The sequence below is a fragment of the Miscanthus floridulus genome, chromosome 18, assembly GCF_019320115.1.
Source record: "Miscanthus floridulus cultivar M001 chromosome 18, ASM1932011v1, whole genome shotgun sequence".
NCBI lineage: Eukaryota > Viridiplantae > Streptophyta > Magnoliopsida > Poales > Poaceae > Miscanthus > Miscanthus floridulus.
In genome coordinates, this window is record NC_089597.1 from 102,430,365 (window position 1) to 102,449,109 (window position 18,745).

General features: G+C 44.0%; 1 pseudogene; it reads left to right on the forward strand.

Annotated features, from left to right (window-relative positions):
- The first annotated feature begins 2,560 nt into the window (after positions 1-2,560).
- On the forward strand, positions 2,561-17,687 carry LOC136520034 (uncharacterized; annotated as a pseudogene).
- The last annotated feature ends 1,058 nt before the right edge of the window (positions 17,688-18,745 follow it).

Below are 18,745 nucleotides of genomic sequence, written 5' to 3' on the forward strand. Positions count from 1 at the left end.
GATGCCCGCGCCATAGGACCACGCGCGGGGACTGCTCGCTCCCCCTCCACATCTCGCATGCATATGTGCAACACCCGATCTACTTTTAAAACATCCAGATGCAACATTTCCAATATACGTCTGAAGACAGATGAAACACTTTAAACATGCGTATGAAACACTTGCAAAAATGCATAAAAACACTTGAAACCATTGCAAGCATATGTAACATCCAGATAAAACACTTGCAACATATATGTAAAATATATATACAACATCCAGATAAACACACTTGCAACATGCGTCTGAAAAAATAGATGAAACATTGGAACTAGTGTGACATATGCAACATCCTGATCTACTTTTGCAACATCCCTGTGAAACACTTGCAACATATTTATGAAACATATGCTTGCAACATGCGTTTTTTACCCTTCCGGACGACGCAAAGCAGAGCAGGGAATGCCCGGTTTTGGCTAGCCGGCAACCGAGGACGGTGGCATCACTACGCCAGATTTATACATCACTACCGGCATCATCATTGCCGGATTCGTGAGAACCGGCAGTGATGTACGCTTCCGAGCTTGAAAACAAGAAAATAATTGAGTCTGAGCTAAAATCGACATTGAAGGACCAAATCACTGCCGGTTGTTAATACAAACCAACAGTGATGTTTATTTACTATCGGTTGAATTACCAAACCGGCATTGATACGTACTTCCAGACCCAAAAATTTTATGTATCCCAGTTAACTCCGCACGCCTCCCAACTCCCAAGCTCCACTCCGCTGAATCCCCACTCTGCACGCCTCCACACCACACCTGCCTCCACTCCGCCGAATCCCATGCCGGAGAGGGGCTTCTTCCTCCACCTGTCCCCGAGGAGCGACACCAAGCCCCCATGCCTGCTCCCGCTCTTCCCCATCACCTCTGCGGCGGCGCCGTTCGAGTGAAGATGGAGGACGTTCAGCCATCTCTGTCGGAGGTGCTCGAGCATGCGGTGCTGACCCATGGAGGTCGCGGCAGTGACATGCGGCACGAGGCCACCCCTACGCGGTGACGTGCTGCCATGGGGAGGCCGGATCCAACCTCCACGCCACCGGATCCGGCCTCCACGCCGCTACCGGAGTTGGAGGGAGAGGAGCATCACCGTAGGGAGGCCGGATCCAGCCTCCACGCCGCTGCCGGAGTAGAAGGGGAGGAGCGTCGCCGTGGGGAGAGGGCCACCGCTGCAGCTCGCCTACGCCGCCCGTGTTGCCCGTGCCGCCACCGCCTCACCCACTCTCCGATTTGGTGGTGAGGGCGAGGAAGAGCCCGGATCTGTCCTCCCTGCCACCGGATCCGGCTTCCCTGCCGCTGGATCCAGCCTCCTTGCCCGCATCGCCTGAGGGAGGGAGGGAGGGGAGAGGGCCGTCGCGCTGGAGGGGAGGAGGGGCGTGCCCGCCGAAGGAGGAGGAGGCAGCCACGCCCGCCGGTCGGAGAAGGAGGAGGTAGCCGCACTGTGTCTCCTCGGCAATCTCCCTTTCTGGTATTCCTGTGTCTCCGCCGGTGTAGATGAGTTTTTTTAGAACCCTGCTCCTTTGTCTGTGATCTACGGATCGATTTGTGGATGGGTTGATTTGTGATGTGTTGAACCCTTCTCCTTCGTCTGCGATGCACGAATCAATTTGTGGATGAGTTTTTCTGATGTGTTGAATCCATCCTTTATCTGTTATGTATGGATTTTTTTCTTGGATGAAATGCTTGATGTAGTGGCGGTGGTAGCCAGCGAGCATGGTGGCGGCAGCGGTGGTAATGAGCATGCTCCAGCCAGCATGCTTGTTGGATTGCTTTTTTTGTTTTTCTAAACCTTATCACTGCCGGGTGAAGTACCGGCAGCAGTAGCCAGTGAGCATCACTGCCGACATGCCACTGCCGGTTCAAAATTTGGCTGTGAAGGTGGATTTTGAACCGGCCGTGATATCAAAAACTGGGGTAGGTCATGGCCTGGCAGTGGCTAGCTATGCCTGTGCTTGGCATGAGCCCAGCCAGCGATGGCTCCTTCTCTTGGCCGCCTAGCCACACACGACGGTCGAAAGGAGACACCAATCTCGGCGAGGACGGAGAGGATGCCTGCGAGGAGCAATGCGGACGGCCGCACAACGGCGGGTGCGGGGACGGGGAGCGGCGCGTGCGGTGGCAGCCCGTCAGGGTGGGCGGCGGGGAGTCGGTGTGGGCTGAGTTGAGGAGTGGGGGCAGGAAGTAGCATGCGTGCTCTCATACGAGCAAGCAACGGCTGTGTTTTCCGTGTGGAGGAAGGAGAAGAGGAGTTCACGTTGAGGCCCACGTGTAAGAGAGAGGGAGGAAATAAGTGAGGTGGACGGTTGGGCTATTGGCCATTTGGCCTAGGGAGAGGGAGCAAGAGCGGACGAACGGACGGACGTTCGTTTAGTAGCATTAGTGTTTCTCCAAACATGTTTCTTACTTTCTTTACTCCACCTTTTGCTTATAACCTATGATACACTCCTCCAACTTTGTTCTCATCACCTTCTATTCGACTTTGTCTATCTCTCTAGCTAGCTAGCTCACTCCAGCTTCCAGCCATGGCAACCGGGCAAAGCTTGGCCCCATCGTTCTTCAATTTCCTAAAGGAAGGCCTGCTCCTCCCTAGCCACAACCGGAGGCTCTTCGCCGCTGTGTTTACAATTACCGCTGCCACCACCTGTCCACTCCTCCTCGGCAACGACCTCGCCGTCTAGCCCCTCATAGTTGAGATTGACCTCGAGACAAAGGCGCACAACAGCACCAATCCTAGTAGCCTAGACTTCCTTCAACTCAACCGAAAGACCCAAGATGACACTCGAGCTCTCTTGCTCACCAGCATAGCCTATCTTGTGTTTACCGTCATCATCGGATCACTCATCTAGATCGTCGTCCTCTTTGCTGCCGTCGCGACATACTCCGGTGAGCTGCACACCTTCGGGTCTCTCCTTGGCAAAGTCAAGACGCAGTTGAAAGGCCTCGTGCTTACGCTCGCCTTCATCTATGCACTAGAGGTCGCCTACGTCGCGCTTCTTGGTGCCATGATTGGGCTACTCTTGTGCCTCATGATCATGAAATACTTTGGGTTGTTCTTTGTGGGGTCGTTGCCTGGTTCCCTCCATCTTCCTCGTGTACTTCTCCTTCCTCTGCTCCCTGAGCGTCGTCGTGGTGGTGGCCGAGCCCGGTTGCCACGACGCTGGCGCTCTTGGGCGGGCGTGGCGGCTGATGAAGGGGAAGCGTAGACGGGCCATGCTTTTCATTTCTGTGATTGCCATGCTCGCCGCTGCCTTCAACCCTGTCTACACTCTGGCCAAGAGATGCGCACTAGCACTATGTAAAAAACAATTTTTAGCAACGGTTTGATTTTTTTATAGGACAGTTGGTGATGGAGCCGCCCTACAGTGGCGTGCTCGGGTGCCCAGACACCAGCCGCCCCTACAAATGGAACAGTAGGGGCGACTGGTGTTACGAGCCGCCCCTACAAATGGGGTCGATTTGTAGGGGCAGCTCAATCACCAATGGCCCCTGGAAATTCTATTTGTAGGGGCGGCTGGTGATTGAGCCGCCCCTACAAATGGCCCTGTATTTATAGCTCTGATTTATAGGGGCGGCTCAATCACCAGCCGCCCCTACAAATGCCCCCCATATAAACAGATACAACACCTTCTTCCTCCTTGGGTCACTCACTCCAACCCGTGAAAGAAAGGTAGGGAGGCCTTGGGCACCTCCCAAAAATTGCTCTACTAAGGGAAGAAGGTTTTGGTCTCAAATTCTTTGGTGGAGAGGTTGTAGAAGGTAAGAAAATGCTATTCCATACTTTTTTTGAAGTTTTAATGGTTGGTTAGTGAGTAATTAGAGTTTTGTTTTTCTCTCTCTTCTATGGTGCTTGAGCTACTTATGAAGCAAATTAGACCCAAGTTTTAAATGGACTAAGGTAAATTAGGGAGGGGAACAAGATCATACCCTTATTTGGTCCATGTTTCTTGATTTTAATGAACAATTAGTTAGTTTTATGGATGTTTCATGTGCATGTGGATCTAGATCTAGGGTTTGGTTTTTTTTAATTTCATTTTTGTAAATTTATGTTTGATGAAATTGGAGTAGGGTTTGTATGAAAGATATTGGGTAAAGTATAATTGTTGCTAATTGTTGTCTTTGAAATTTTTTATTGTAATCAATAAATATGTATTTTAATTATTTATGGATAAATGGGCCATTAATTAATTTCCCTTTACCATGGTGTGTTTGTATGCTTCATGTAATTATATTAGATTTATATTCATATATATCTGAAGTATATACAATTATTCTCAAGTAATTATTAATTTGTTTCATTTTTATATATATCTGAATAAGTAGTCCTTTAATGCTTGTTTTGTTGTTATTGTAAATGATGGAGTACAGGAATTCTTGGATGTATGATTCGTTAAGGTTCAAGGCAGGTTTCCGTGAAGAGGTGGATAAATTTATTGAAGCCGCAAAGAAGCATGCAACGACATTGAAAGAGAATAAGGATACAATTATTTGCCCATGTAAAGATTGCAAGAACCATATGGCATGGACAGATGTGACTATCATCATATCACATTTGATTATGCAAGGATTTGTTGAGGACTACACAGTGTGGATTCATCATGGTGAAACAGTTATTGTTAACGACGAGGATGAGGAGGAATACGACGACGAAACCATAGAATCCCTGTCCTAATATTTAGCATAGCTTGAAGCACGAATGGATTTCAAGTTTGGCAATGAACAAGGTGGTGATGATGGTGGTTGGGATGGTAACGACAAAGGTGGTGCCAATAATGATGGTGGAGCACGTGTTAGGGATGAAGATGATTTGGAGGACATGATTCGAGCCCTTGGACCATAGATTTTACTAAATAGCCCGAAAGATCTAGAAAATTTGGAAATGGTGACAAAAGCATCGAAGGAGACTGTGTATGGTGTTGAAAAGGGTTGTCCGACACATTGGACATTGCTGCGTTTTGTGCTTGAGCTGCTCATCCTGAAGGCTAAGTACGGCTGGTCAGACTATAGTTTCAATGATCTATTGCATCTCCTGTCATGGGTGCTGCCACAACCAAACTCAGTTCCCACCAACACATACCAAGCGAAGAAGGTCATAAGTCCATTGACAATGGGGGTTGAAAAAATCCATGCATGCCCCAACCACTGTATACTTTTTCATGGTGAAATGTTCAAGGCACTGGATAAATGTCCCCGGTGTGGGGCCAGCCGGTACAAGAACAATGACCTTTACGGTGAGGATGAAGCCTCCATGGGGAAAAAGAGGAATAAGAAGGGTACAAAAAAGGTGGTATAAGAATCTCAGCCCCCAGAGGACACTCCATTAGGCAATGATGCAAAGCAGAGAAGAATTCCTGCCTTGGTAATGTGGTACCTACCAGTGACCGACCGCTTGAGACGTATCTTCCTAAACTATAAAGAAGCCACACTCATGACATGGTGGGATGATGAGCGCAAGGTGGATGATGATAAGATTGCACACCCGACTAATTGTAGTCAGTGACAAAGGTTTGATGAGAAGCATAAAGAATTCAGCGATGACCCAAGGAATGTATGGTTTGGCTTTAGCACCGATGGAATGAATCCCTTCAATGAGAGGATGAGCGACCACAGCACATGGCCAGTGATCTTAACCATGTACAACATCCCAACATGGTTGTGTCCAAAGAGAAAGTACCTTCTCCTCACTATTCTTATTTCAGGCCCTAAACAACCAGGCATTGATATAGACGTGTTCCCCGAGCCTTTGATGCAAGAAATGGAGAGGCTATAGAGGCATGGGGAGCAGATGTACGATGCGTTCTGAAAGGAGGACTTCATATGTAGAGCAATAATATTTGTTACTACCAATGATTACCCCGCGCTATTTGCTTTGTCTGGACAGATCAAAGGGAAGATGGGATGCTTGGTTTGCTTGGATGGTACTACATGGGTATACCTAGATGCATCCAAGAAGATAGTTTACCTAAGGAACCGACGCTTCTTAAAGACAAGTCACAAGTACCATAGCAAATTATTCTTTAGATTTTATGACAACACCCCAGAGATTGAACCACCTCCGGAGAGACATCATAACGGAGAACACGTGTACAGAATGGTGAAAAACATACACGTTGTCTATGGAAAGAAGAATCCAGATGGGACGAACAGAGATAGAAGCATACCTCCTGTCGAAGCAGTACCTTTCAAGAAACAATCGATCTTCTTTCAGTATCTGCCTTATTGGTCAGACTTGGAGGTCCCCCATGCCATTGATGCTATGCACGTGCAGAAGAATGTCTTTGAGAGTCTCATTGCTACCTTGATGGACACAGGCAAGTCAAAGGATGGTCTAAAAGCACAGAAAGACATGGTGCAGCTAAACGTGATGCCACAACTTCACCCGGTACCTGAGGCTAATGGAAAATACACTCTGCTCGTGGCTTGCTTGAACCTAACACCAGACAAGAAGAGAGCTATATGCACTTTCCTAAGGGGGATCAAAGTCTCGACTGGGTTTTTAGCAAATGTGAAGAAGCTAGTGTCGATGAAGGACTTGTCAATAACACACTGCAAGGCTCATGATTGCCATGTGATGCTGACAGTATTTCTACCTATTGCAATCAGGGCTATAAAGCTAGAGTTCTTGAAAATGGCCATCACCCGCATGTGCTACTTCTTTTCAAAGATCTTACAGAAGACGATTGGCAAGCAAGAGCTGAGTGACCTACATGAATTTGTGGTGGAGACACAAAATCAACAGGAGATGTGTTTACCTCCTGCTTTTTTGATATAATGCCACATCTCATGATTCACATGGTTCATCAGATACAGGCGCTGGGCCCTTGCTACTTGCATGAAATGTGGTCCTATGAGCGGTTCATGTCGGTTCTAAGTCGATACATGCATAATCGAGCATACCCAGAGGGCTCCATGATAGAGGGTTACAGTACTGAAGAAGTTGTTGAGTGCTATCAAGAGTACCTAAAAGTACAGAAAGGGATTGGTAAACCCGATTCTCATCACAAGGGTAGGCTGGCTGGGAAGGGCACCAGTGGTAGAAAAGTGTTCATTGACCATGATTACAAAGAGGTGAGTCGGGCGCATTACAGTGTCTTACAGAGTACACAACTGATGCAACCGTACATTGATGAACACTTGGCTATCATTATGGCGGAGAGAAATAGCCGTTTGGATGATTGGGTCATGAAACAACACAAGCAACGACTAACTACATGGTTGAAGGACCAAAACATACCGCCTAGAGAAACCATAGACTCTATAACCATCAGTAGGTTAGCGGAGGGGCCATCAAGACAAGTGACATCTTGGAATGCTTATGACATCAATGGGTATACATACTATACCCATGCAAAGGATAGTAAATATGTGAACCAAAACAGCGGCATTCGAATAGAGGCTGTCGCTGGATTGGGGCGAAAGATCCAATACTTTGGCATCACTGAAGAGATATGGGAACTTGACTATGGAAGGGATATAACGGTGGCCCTGTTTCGATGCCACTGGATCAAACAACACCAACTGAACGAGATTGGATTGAGAGTCCTGGACCTCGAGAATCTAGGCTACCAAGATGACCCTTGGGTGCTCGCTTCACATGTCGCACAAGTTTTCTATATGTCTGACCCACAAAGTAACCTCCCCTTGAAGAAGAAGACAAAGCATGTGGTTGCCTCCGAAAAACATCACATTATTGGAGTTGATGGCGTGGATGATGTTGAAGCTTACAATAACTACGATGAGATGCCGCTATTCACAGACTTTCCTAAAAAGATCAGTGTTGTGGAAAAGAACCTCCCCAAAGACATAATGCCATGGGAATGAAAAGGTGTCAAGGGGAAAATCGTTACAGCGGGCTAGCTAGTTGTTGAACATGTATTGTTTGTGTAAGTGTGTGTTTGTAAGACTTCATTTATGCATGCATGTGAGACTATATATTTATGTACGTGTTTAAGACTACATATTTTTGTATGTGTGTGAGACTACATTTTATGTATGTGTGCGAGACTACCCTTTGCAACATCCAGATGACTCTATTTGAACATCCACTCCATTACTACAAAAACTTTATGAAATCATTTAAAACTTTATGAATGAAGAAATGACCAAAATAAAAGTACGAGATCTTGATGAGTTATACAACTTTTATGTTCATCACTTTATGAAATCTTGCCCTATCAAGTTATTGTGTTGATTTGGTCATTCTTTCCATTTGACAAAGTTTGAGCACTTCAAATTTTTAAATTTAAAAAAATGATAAGTTCGAACGAGATTTTAACCATTAAATGATTTTAGCCGAAATAGTAATGAATACCAAAGTTGTATAACTCATCAAGATCTACAACTTTTATTTTGATCATTTCTTCGTCTAACAAAGTGATAGTAAACATTGTTCACAAATCAACATATTTCTCGTATAGTTCATGAAACTATGAGTCATATGTGAATTTATGAACAATGTTTACTAATACTTTGTCACAAGAAGAAGTGACCAAAATAAAAGTTGTAGATAGTGAGGATTTCAACAACTTTGATGTTCACGACTTTTATTGTTGAAATCATTTAAGGTTTCAAAATCTTTTATGAACAATGTTTACTAATACTTTGTCACAAGAAGAAGTGACCAAAATAAAAGTTGTAGATAGTGAGGATTTCAACAACTTTGATGTTCATGACTTTTATTGTTGAAATCATTTAAGGTTTCAAAATCTTGTTTGAAGTTGCCATTTAGTGAAATTTAAAATTTCAACTATTCAAATTTGGTCAAATGAAAATATGATCAAAATAAAAGTTGTACATATTGATGAGTTCTACAACTTTGATATTCATGAGTTTTTCATCTGAAATCATTTACTCTTTCAAAATATTGTTTCAAGTTGAAATTATTTGAATTTTAAAATTTCAATCGTTCAAACAAAGTCACATGACAAGATGACCAAAATAAAAGTTGTACATGTTGATGAGTTATACAACTTTTATGTTTACAACATTTTCATTTTATTTCATTTAATGTCATAAAATTATAGTCGAAGTTTTGAAATTCAAAATTTTAATTTTTGTTTTTTTATTTTCTATATTGTTTTGACTACAATTGTTTATATATATATTTCTTCATATATAGAATAATACAAAATATTATATTTGTGCATATACACAATTTTTTTTATATTACTTTGTGTTTTTATTATATAAAAAATATAGAATTTGTAATTAAAAAAAATAGAAAATATTTGTAGCGGCGGTTGGATCAGGAACCGCCCTTAAAAATGAATTTGTAGGGACGTCTGGATCAAGAACCGCCCCTACAAATGTATTTGTAGGGGCGGCTGGATCAGAAATCGCCCCTACAAATACTACCGAGTATAAATAGGAAGAAGCGCACAGGAGTCATTGTCTGGGCGCTGTCTTCCTCCTCCGACGCCGTCAGGCTGCCCATGCCTAGGGTTTCCGCCACCGGTCCCGCGCCCGCCCACACCAGCCCGCGGCGCTCGGCGTCCCGCACCCGGCCCCCGACGCCCGCCCTCGTGCGCCGACCCCCGGCGTCCCGCGCCCGGCCCCCGGCGCCCGCCCACACCAGCCCCCGACGCTCGGCGTCCCGCACCCGGCCCCCGGCGCCCGCCCCCCACGCGCCGACACCCGGCGTCCCGCCCCCGCACGCCCCCGGTGTCCCGCGCCTGGCCCCCGGCGCCCGCCCCCACGCGCCGGCCCTCAGCGTCCCGCCCCCGCACCCCGGCGTCCCGCCCCCGCACGCCAGTGCACATCGTCCATCTGGACCGGTAAGTGTCAGATCTCTGGTGGCTCATTTTTTACAACAGTAGTTATGCTTACCATGCACGATATGCTCCGCATAAACGAGAACCAATTTGATGCTGATTATGTTTATTATGTTAGGAATTTAAACAGCTACAAACACTTCAATAGAAGTGCCACTGTGAAACCACTTGACTGCATTGTTGATGTTTTCCACCACGGACAAACCGAATTTCAATACTCATGAGCAACGAAATTACAATAGTTCGACAAACAAAAACAGATGCATTGTTGATGTAAGGAGAAGAATCTTAATTCACTCTTGCTAAATCTGAACTACACAAAACCACTACATTGAGGGTTAATAACTTTAAAGATTAGACACTCACCAAACAATCAAGAACATAAATTACAGCTCACACACGTTAGCATCTGTTCAGTTACTCAGCTAATACTTAGGATTAAAGGATTTTGGTTCATTTTCAGATATTTATTCCTTAGATGTCCACTTGAAGACTTACATACATTTGAAATAAATTTCTTAGAGGTAAGTCATAATGCCTACAGCAGGAGTAGCGTCAATGCATCATATCATGGTTATCTTAGGAAAAGTGGGATCAACCAGGCCAATTCCTGAGCTTGTACATTCCACATGGGCTGTGTTATTCCTTGTTCTGGTTCCATTGCATCAAGTGATAGTTACATTCCACAGGTCAAAATGTAGCTGCATCCATTACACACAGCACAAAATTACCATGTGTCTTATAGAGGTGCATGGCTGTGTATATTCTGGTTTCACTTGCTAGTGTAGCTGGAAACACATGCATGCATTGTATTGTGTGGTAGAACCTGGAAGAAGCATGTATGCATGTTGGAGTATGTTTGGTTAATTTGCTGCCGTTGCCGTCACATCTACCACGGTTTATGTCTACAAATAATCTCCTTAATTGAAAGAGTATATATATATATACAAGGACAAGTCCATTTAGATTATGAAATGATGTACTAGTACGTACGTTTCTAAAACTTTTGTAATAAGCTTTAGTCATATGCACGTGCTAGCTTATAGTCATATGCACTCTAACATGGTCGACCATTTCACAGACACTTGAAACCAAGCACTTTGTTAATATAATAACAAAGTAATGACTACATTTTTCTAAGGTAAGAGCTATAGGCGTGCTACTGATATTATAAGCTTGCATCCATGATGTTATTGTTTTTGCTGATACATGTTTCCTTCTTTTTGTACAACTGTCGGTACTTATACGGACAAACTGCTTCTGTGATTCTTATTGCCAATCACTTCTAAGATGGCTTTTCATCTAAAAGGAATGAACTGGTATGGCACCAATCCAAACATAAACTATTACCCATGTTTTAGGTCTGCCAACAAGGTTTTGGTATTGCCAAATTGTGGTTTGACTCATGTTAGACTAAAAAGCTAACAGTTAGTCCACATCCCTTTACAAGCTATCTAATTCTTACTTTCACAAATGCTTCTTACAATCTTTATTTAGCACTTGTTCGCCGCTTCAGGTACCCGCACGGTTTCTATTTGGACTCCTTCAACTAAATTAGTTTCCTTGCATAGCTGATTGAACTTTCCTTTTCTCCCATGAATATCTCTCCTTTCGCTGCATGTCAGCTTCTTAATCCCTCTCTTTCCTTGCATGAATGCCCATAAATATCTTTGAGTAGTTCATCCTATTTATTAGTTTCTTTGCATGACTTCTGAATTTTATTCCCTGCTAGCCAGGCTCATTATGAAAAAGGGTCTAAGCTAGTCAAGGTCAGGACAAAAATAGATGACTTCAAAAAATATTTGAGGTTTTGTTGTGTGATGCTAACAAGCATGCCTATGGATGATTCAGAGTTTTTCTTTGAAAGTTTGGATTATTCAGAATTACCATTTCGGTACCTCACCATGCTTCTATATTTTGCAAACATCATAACTGATACAATTGATGATTTTTATAGTAGTTGGTTGCAAAAGCTACTTCTTGACACCTGAACGCGTGATAGGTATTATGCACAAATTAGGAGATATATGTAGGCATTTAGATTTTATTAACTTAAAATATATATGCTGCAAAAGTGACCACAACAAGCCTTTCAAAGATCAAGTTTATTAACTTAACAAAAATTTAGATGGAAAATAAGTAGTTATATCTTTCTTCTCTACTACAAGAACAAACTGTGTGCACCTTGTGCAATTTTAACCCACTTAACATTTGTGTTCATTAATTGGTAGCCTACAGCTCTGCAAGTTTGACCACTCTAGCTACAAAATAAGTCGCTTTGGGTGCATCTCATTGATTCATTCTGTCTAATTATGGCAACCATACTTGATCCTATTGTTGGATCATGTGCCACTCTAGCTCTATCTATTTTTGTATTGGTCCCACCTATTTTGCCATGTTCTGGTTTCACTTGCTAGTGCATGCCTACATTTTAGCTGTTCTGGTTTCACTTGCTAGTGTAGCTGCAATAACAATGCCATGTGTTGTTGTCATTATTTTGGTACTTTTAAGTACTTTGACATTGATACCTATTATTCTTACATTTCTCATTTGTCAGTATTATTCTTCTTACATTGTAGAAATAATCCTTGCATTTATATTATTCTTCTTACATTGTCATTTGTCAGTATTATGATGATCATCAAGTTTTAGTAAAAATAAAAAATACACTATTATGGTTGGTGGCTACTAATCTTCTCTGTACTTGCTGTCTTCTCTGTACTCCTCTTCTACTACTACTCTCCTCTACTCCACTCTACTCCTCTCCTCTCCTAAGCAGCTGTTGCTTTTTTTGCTACTTCTACTACTTCCCTACTACTACTATCTATTACTTCTGATTGTCCGATCTGCTTATCAGGTTCGGAAGATATTAAGCATATGATGTTCTTACATTGTCATGTTGCTTTTTCTAGGAAGCAGCACCTACTTTTTTTTTTGCCAAATCTCCCCTCTCCTCTATTTGTTGTCACCTTTCCTATCCTCTATGTTTTGGAAGCAGCACCTGCTTTTTTTTGCCAAATCTCCCCTCTCCTCTCCTCTCCTTTGTTTTGCCGATGATGAAATTGTCCAAGTCCATACATTATATGGAATATGAGCTGATGATCAAGAACTTGTGAGGAACTTGGCATCATTAGCAGCCGCCCCTACATTACCTTCTCCTCTCTTCTCTGTTATGATGCCTTGATGCTCCAAGTTCATGATCAAATGATGATTGACATGTTTCTAAGGCGTCTACTACTGCTACTACTTGTTTTTTGATATATTGTTGTTTTATAGGACTACTTTGGTTTATAGACCTTTTTTATTTCTTATACCTTCTCACGTTCCTAAAGCACACTTTCTTGCATATATTAGAACAAAGCGCGAAATAATGTCATGGACACCAGACAGTGCAGCCCGATGCCCCGAGCCTAATGAGCAGCCAACCCTTGAGGAGCAAGCACTAGAGGACCAGCTTACTTAGGAACAGTTCGATAACGAGGTAGAAAAGGATCTAGAAGTGATGCTTACTCAGGAGCAGTGTGATGAGGAGGAAGGCCCTGAAGGAGAGGCTGCTGAAGGCAAAGAAGAAGAGGATGATGATGATGACTCAGAAGAGGGATATGAAAGTCCCGAGGATCCTTTCCCACGTGAAGCCAGAAGGAGGCCAACGGAGGAAGATTTGGACAAGGATTTTGACCCGAACGAGGAGGTAGGGAAAAAGCCTTAGCTTGTAAATTTTCCTAAATCTTTGGTTGTGTTACCTCTGCTAACACTTTGACCTATGGTATATATAGGTCCCTCTTGAAACTCGGAAAAGATGACATCGACGTCCGCGACATCTCACTGGACAAAATAGAGTAGAGAAAAGGAGAGCAGAGGCAACAGCCACAGAGATGGATCACAATGCCTCTGCTCCACAAACTCAAGAAACAACCACAACTACCAAGCCTAAGAGGAAACGAGGGGATAGAAAAGGAAATCTATATCCAGATAAGGCATGCTATGTGATAACGGAGGTCGGGCCAACAGGGGAGATCCTTGAGCTGAAGGAATTAAGAGGAAAATTCCGTAATGCGACTGGGGCCCTAGTAAGAGATAAACTGAACCCAGCAATCCCTAACTAAAAAGAGGTACCAGAGAACACAAAGAATGCACTATGGGATAGGCGGCTGAAGGTCAATTTTAGATTTCTGGAGGGTAAGCACGAATTGGTAAAAAAAATGCTATCAGGATGATGGGAGAGTCATTCCGACATTGGAGGTCAGAGCTCAACACAAAGTATATCCAAAAGGGGTTAACTCCCTTCAACGAGTTCGGCAAAATAACTCCTAGTCAATGGGAGGAGCTCGTGGCTCAGAAGACTTCATCGGAGGCATTGGAGCTCAGTGCCCATAACACCGAGCTAGCAAAGAGGAACAAACACCACCATCATCTAGGCCCTGGTGGCTACTATGCCAAGGAAGAGCAGTTTAGGAAGATGGACGAAGAGGCCGTAGCTACTGGGAATATCGATGTGATGAATTTGAAGGTACGCTCAAGGAACTAGATATATGCGAGGAGTATAGAATCATCCGACAGTAATCTTAAGTTTGATAAGCCAGAGACCCAAGAGGCGGTATCAAGGATACTAAAATATGCTGAAGACAAGGAGAAGGGCTCATTCAATCCTTCCAGAGAGAGGGACGAGCTTAGCCTTGGCTTGGGAAACAAGGAGCACACAGGCCGCACCAGGGGGCTAGGGAAAAGGACGACCTAGAAGCAAGGATTCGAAGAGGACAGGCACATGTATAAGAAACATGGCAGAGACCGGGAGACTATTCTTGAGCTCCAAGTGAAGGCTCTAGTTGCGAAGGCGCTGGAAGAGCAAGGACTATCTACGGAGCCACGAATATTAGTAACACCGCTGGGAGAACTGGCATTAGTTGGTAGCCCTCCGAAAGTTCCTAGCAGCCAAGGTTCCACTGCAGCCACAACCCCAGTCGATCGCATATGGGAACCAACTAGTTGCACCTTGGTGTTTCTCAGCGGCCGGCAGAACACTGTGATAGAGGTGGCAACAGGTGTGGCACATCCTCCCGGTGGCTTACACCACAATAATAAGATACCGTCGTACTACACTAGGGTCGAGGTGCATACAGTGAACCCCGAGTTCATGTAGTGGAGGATAGACTATGCAACTCCCGAGGGGCTGGTGTTACTCGGAGATGTTATGGGGCAGTTCATCCTCTGGCACAAACGAGACATTATATTGACTGCTTCTTCACCGCCTCCCCCTCTCCCAAATTTGGAGCGAGTTGTTGAGGTCAGGGAGATATTTTCACCGTCTCGTGACCCCCACATTCCTGAGATGCAACATTCTTCCCCGCCTCCTAGCGAGCATGTGCCTAATGAGATGCCACAACCTTCTCTAGCTCGTACTGAGCAAGTGCATGATGAGATGCCACAGTCTTCTCAACAAGCACAACCGATACATGAACAACGAGTGCCTCCTGAAGAAGGTGATGCACAAGAAGATGAGGACGTGCCTGAATGGGAACTTCGAAAGAAGATTCCAATCAACATAAGGCCAGTTTATGTTCCGATCAAAGACGTCTCGTCGGTGTCTAAGTGGTATTCCCATGACCAGTTCAAGCCTGAGAACCAAGTTAAAATAGTCTCATCACGAGGTTCTGAGGAGGCCGTCACTAGCAAACTCTACCAAATTGCAAAGCAGTATCCAAATGTTAATGCCATCAAATGGTCAAAGGATTGCCCAAAAACATATGAAAGAGGCAAGCCCTTCCTACCAAACTGGGACATCCTATGCCTACCACTTGGACTGAGAAGGTTCCATGATTGGTACTTGCGTGTTCTCCCAACGAGCATAGATATCATACAAGCATGCTTCCCCACCGGCACATTTGGAAGCCCAGCCGAGAAAATTGTCTTTGACTTCAATGACATGCACACATGCTTTCACCTAGGAGAAATGGAGATGAATCTAATTCGCACGTGGTGCTTGTAAGTCCTTGTCCTCCCGATATAATATGAATATAATCTTTGAATTTTGTTGTAACTAACCCATGCCATGATTTGTAGAATGCAAGTGCGCATTGTCAAACAAATGCCAAGTGTGAAAGCCGAGTATGTAGACCCTCAAGCTATAGCCCAAACAAATTTTAATTACCCTAAACGGTGGACACTGGATGCCAAAGAGTTAGCTGTTGCAAAGACTCTTCGGGAGAAAGAGCGCATCTGTATGGCGAAACTAAAGAAAGAGTCCCTTAAGGTTGCGGCATACATTGCCCTGGCTTTCAAAAATCTCCAACAACACTCTACTATATGGCTACCATATAACTTCGAGTAAGTTCAACTCTATACTTAAAGCTTTGTTCGATATATTTTATTCGATGCAAAAGAGCTTATCTAGTTCTATGATTAAATCCATGCAGCAACCACTGGATTTGTATAGCTGTCGATGTCGGGAGGAGAATGGCATGGGTCTTTGATTCATTAGATAAGGACGCAGTGACATAAAAAGACTTCATATCGATTCTCAAGACGTATACATATTGACAATCCTCATTAGCTTATATGTTTGTATACATACTTGTAACGTTCACTTTTGGATACTAACAAGTTGTATTTGCTAAAATAATTTGAATAGGGCATTTAGGTTCTATGTCACTAATCATCATGGAAGGCATGATCTAGCAAGGAAGGAAAAGCTGGCTATAAAAACACTATGTGCGGTAAATGTAACTTACTTCTTCAGTACTCCGTTACATGGCTGTCAAAAGCATTACTTAATATTTTCATATGCAAAACACACAGTGCCCCAAGCAGAGGCCTGGGAGTGTACATTGTGGATACTATATATGTTCTATGATGAGTAACACCGGTGCCTACAGGAGACACCCCTTAAGGGTAAGTTTGAACCTCTTCACCCGTAGTATAAAAACTTCGTACATGGTATGAAATACTAAACCGAAACTTGTTCTCTTGTAATGGAGAGAAGAGAAAGGAATGAAAAGAGACCCATACAAGGATGACCAACTCTTAGAGCTCGTCGGCGACCTTTGCAACTTCATATTGGACCAGATTGTACACATCAGAGGCGTCTACCATGACCGAGAGTCTGAGTTAGGTACAAATCCTCAGTACCAACATCTTCGTGAGACTGAAAGGCTAGCTCTAGGACGTTGATAACAATGTGTATGGAATTTGTATATTTAATGATAGATTGTATATATTCTTGTGATTAGTGACATAGATTGTATATACTCTTGTGCTTGTAGTCGCGGTCGCGGGGCGTTCGGCAACACAAACGCTGGTCGCGGGGCGTTCGGCAACGCAAACGCGGTTCGAAACGTTGGTCGTGGGGCGTTCGGCAACGTGAACGCGGTTCGAAACGTTGGTCGTGGGACGTTCGGCAATGCGATTTTGAATTGTAAATTTGAATTTTTTTTACGGAAAAACGTACTGTAGGGGCGGTTCTATATTGAACCGCCCCTACAAATACCTGTTTGTAGGGGCGGCTGTAGGGGTGGCTGGAAATACCAGCCGCCCTTACGGCTGATAATATGAGCCACCCCTACAAATCGATTTGTAAGGGCGGCCTGGGAACCGCCCCTACAAATACATGATTTGTAGAGACCCTTGCGTAGGGGCGGCTAGGCAAACCACCCCTACAAAGGGTTACCAACCGCTCCTATAAATACTTTTTGTAGTAGCGTAGCTTACTAGCATGGCAGCAGGGTTGCTCCTGGGGTTTCTGTACAGCATCTTGAAGGCCGCCGTGCAGGTGTTTGAAGCCTGCGCCATGGCCGCGTTATACTTATACTACGAGTGCAAGGGGAGCACCGAGGCATCGGCGGTGGGGTACGTCAAGGTTTCTACCAAGGAGCAATTTGATGCTTGAATATTAATTAGCTATTATATCCACCTGATATGCACTGTGTGCTTATAGCCTGTTAATATCGATGTTTCTTGGCTAAGTCGTAGTCGAGGGGTTGCTTCCACCATATGTAATACTCCTCGTTTCCCCTTTTCGTTTCATTTGAGAATTTACTTCGTGGATATGATGTAAGAAAAAGAATAAGTGTAGTTTCATGGATTTTCTCTCTCCCGTCTCTATTTGCTCCACATCATCAAAAAGCCTATGTGGCACGGCACGAGAGAGGGTATAAGATCGCTGACGTGTAATAACGTACTTGCCTTAGGCAATAAATAGTGGTATTTTACTACCAACTACTCCCCCGTTCCGTTTTATCTGACGCCAACACTAATATTCCACATACTAAGAACAATTTAATCCAGCTTTGTTCTCTATATTTAGTGGAGCCATTATCAGGCTGGACGAAAAACTCGAAGCTCGTTAGCTCACTCGGCTCGTGGCTGGCTCGACTCGGCTCGGCTCCGCTCGTTATGATAACGAGCCGAGCCGAGCCAAGATTTTAGCTCGTTAGCTATAACGAGCCAACTCGAGCCAACTCGCGAGCTAAACGAGCCAAGTTTCCAGGGAAAAAGTATCAAAACTTATATTAGTTTTTGTATTACTTCATGTCTTGCACTTTACAATTGACTGGTAACTGGTTTAGACCCTATAAATTGATTGGTAACTGGTCTAGATGTATTTGTTTTATATTATTATTATTCTCAAACTTTAGATAAATGCAAATATTATATTTTGTGTATTTTGTATACCTGGCTCACGAGCTTAACGAGCCAACTCGAGCTTTTAACGAGCCGAGCCGAGCTAGCTTTCTGGCTCATTAGGATAACGAGCTGAGCCGAGCTAGCTCGTTATCTTAACGAGCCAGAACGAGCCGAGCCGAGCCAGCTCGTTATCCAGCCTTAATTGCATGCAGCAAAGGGAGGAGAAGCAGGTCAATGCAATTACAGATCAATTATGTATGCACGCATGCAAGGAGGGAAAAGCTAAAAAAAACGTTTGGTAACTGTAGCATACCATATATG